Here is a 3,400-nt window from a genome sequence, read left to right as displayed (position 1 = left end):
GCGCATAGGGCCTTCTTGGGCTGTCCCACCAGCCCACTAAGGGCTGGTGTGCCACTCCCAAGGCCCATGGGCTTCCCCGGGGTGGGTTGCCCCCCCGGTGAACTCCTGGAACCCATTCGTCATTCTCGGTACATTCCCGGTAACTCCGAAAACCTTCCGGTAATCAAATGAGGTCATCCTATATATCAATCTTTGTTTCCGGACCATTCCGGAAACTCTCGTGACGTTCGTGATATCATCCGGGACTCCGAACAACATTCGGTAACCAACCATATAACTCAAATACGCATAAAACAACGTCGAACCTTAAGTGTGCACACCCTGCGGGTTCGAGAACTATGTAGACATGACCCGAGAGACTCCTCGGTCAATATCCAATAGTGGGACCTGGATGCCCATATTGGATCCTACATATTCTACGAAGATCTTATCGTTTGAACCTCAGTGCCAAGGATTCATATAATCCCGTATGTCATTCCCTTTGTCCTTCGGTATGTTACTTTCCCGAGATTCGATCGTCAGTATCCGCATACCTATTTCAATCTCGTTTACCGGCAAGTCTCTTTACTCGTTCCGTCATACAAGATCCCGCAACTTACACTAAGTCACATTGCTTGCAAGGCTTGTGTGTGATGTTGTATTACCGAGTGGGCCCCGAGATACCTCTCCGTCACACGGAGTGACAAATCCCAGTCTTGATCCATGCTAACTCAACGAACACCTTTGGAGATACCTGTAGAGCATCTTTATATTCACCCAGTTATGTTGCGACGTTTGATACACACAAAGTATTCCTCCGGTGTTAGTGAGTTATATGATCTCATGGTCATAGGAACAAATACTTGACACGCAGAAAACAGTAGCAACAAAATGACACGATCAACATGCTACGTCTATTAGTTTGGGTCTAGTCCATCACGTGATTCTCCTAATGACGTGATCCAGTTATCAAGCAACAACACCTTGTTCATAATCAGAATACACTGACTATCTTTGATCAACTGGCTAGCCAACTAGAGGCTTGCTAGGGACAGTGTTTTGTCTATGTATCTACACATGTAAATGAGTCTTCATTAAATACAATTATAGCATGGATAATAAACGATTATCTTGATACAGGAATTATAATAATAACTATATTTATTATTGCCTCTAGGGCATAATTCCAACAGTCTCCCACTTGCACTAGAGTCAATAATCTAGTCCTCACATCATCATGCGAATTACATTGTAATAAATCTAACACCCATACAGTTCTGGTGTTGATCATGCTTTGGCCGTGGAAGAGGTTTAGTCAGCGGGTCTGCTACATCCAGATCCGTGTGCACTTTGCATATATTTACGTCCTCCCCTTCGACGTAGTCGCAGATGAGGTTGAAGCGTCGTTTGATGTGTCTGGACTTCTTGTGAAACCGTGGTTCCTTTGCTAAGGCAATGGCACTCGTGTTGTCACAGAACAAGGTTATTGGATTCAGTGGGCTTGGCACCACTCCAAGATCCGTCATGAACTGCTTCATCCAGAAACCCTCCTTAGCTGCCTCCGAGGCAGCCATGTACTCCGCTTCACATGTAGAATATGCTACGACGCTTTGCTTGGAACTGCACCAGCTTACCGCACCCCCATTAAGAATAAATACGTATCCGGTTTGCGACTTAGAGTCGTCCAGATCTGTGTCAAAGCTTGCATCGACGTAACATTTTACGGCGAGCTCTTCGTCACCTCCATACACGAGAAACATCTCCTTCGTCCTTTTCAGGTACTTCAGGATATTCTTGACCGCCGTCGAGTGATCCACTCCTGGATTAATCTGGAACCTACCTGCCATACTTATGGCCAGTCTAACGTCCGGTCCAGTGCACAACATCGCATACATGATAGAACCTATGGCTGAAGCATAGGGGACGGAGCGCATATGCTCTCTATCCTCATCAGTTGCTGGGCACTGAGTCTTACTCAATCTCGTACCTTGTAAAACTGGCAAGAACCCTTTCTTGGACTGTTCCATTTTGAACCTCTTCAAAACTTTATCAAGGTATGTGCTTTGTGAAAGTCCTATCACGCGTTTTCATCTATCCCTATAGATCTTAATGCCTAGAATGTAAGCAGCTTCTCCTAGGTCCTTCATAGAGAAACTTTTATTCAAGTAATCCTTTATGCTCTCAAAAAACTCTACGTTGTTTCCAATCAGCAATATGTCTTCCACATATAATATTAGAAACGCCACAGAGCTCCCACTCACTTTCTTGTAAATACAAGATTCTCCAACCACTTGTATAAACCCAAATGCTTTGATCACCTCATCAAAGCGTTTGTTCCAACTCCGAGAATCTTGCACCAGTCCATAAATGGATCGCTGGAGCTTGCACACCTTGTTAGCATTCTTAGGATCGACAAAACCTTCGGGTTGCATCATGTACAATTCTTCCTTAAGGAAACCGTTAAGGAACGCCGTTTTGACATCCATCTGCCAGATTTCATAATCGAAAAATGCAGTTATTGCTAACATGATTCTGACGGACTTAAGCATCTCCACGGGTGAGAATGTCTCATCATAGTCAACTCCTTGAACTTGTGAAAAACCCTTTGCCACAAGTCGAGCTTTATAAACGGTCACATTGCCATTAGCGTCCGTCTTCCTCTTAAAGATCCATTTGTTCTGAATAGCCTTGCGGCCCTCAGGCAGTACCTCCAAAGTCCACACTTTGTTCTCATACATGGATCCTATCTCGGAATTCATGGCTTCTAGCCATTTGTTGGAATCTGGGCCCACCATTGCTTCTTCATAATTTGCAGGTTCATTGTTGTCCAACAACATGATTGATAAGACGGGATTACCGTACCACTCTGGAGCAGCACGTGGTCTCGTCGACCTGCGTGGTTCGACAGAAACTTGAACCGGAGTTTCATGATCATTATCATTAACTTCCTCCTCAACCGGCGTCGCAACGACAGAGGTTTCCCCTTTCCCCGCGCCACCATCCAGAGGGATGAGAGGTTCGACAACCTCGTCAAGTTCTATCTTCCTCCCACTCAATTCTCTCGAGAGAAACTCCTTCTCGAGAAAAGCTCCGTTTTTAGAAACAAACACTTTGCCCTCAGATTTGAGATAGAAGGTGTACCCAACTGTCTCTTTTGGGTAACCTATGAATACGCACTTTTCCGCTTTGGGTTCCAGCTTTTCAGGCTAAAGCTTTTTGACATAAGCATCACGTGCCCAAACTTTAAGAAACGACAACTTTGGCCTTTTGCCATACCACAGTTCGTATGGTGTCGTCTCAACGGATTTTGATGGTGCCCTATTTAAAGTGAATGCAGCTATTTCTAATGCATAACCCCAAAATGATAACGGCAAATCGGTAAGAGACATCATAGATCGCACCATCTCTAATAAAGTACGAT

This window comes from Hordeum vulgare, chromosome 6H, assembly GCF_904849725.1.
Source record: "Hordeum vulgare subsp. vulgare chromosome 6H, MorexV3_pseudomolecules_assembly, whole genome shotgun sequence".
Classification (NCBI taxonomy): domain Eukaryota; kingdom Viridiplantae; phylum Streptophyta; class Magnoliopsida; order Poales; family Poaceae; genus Hordeum; species Hordeum vulgare.
The sequence above is the reverse complement of the archived record's forward strand: the minus strand, read 5'-3'. Positions refer to the sequence as shown.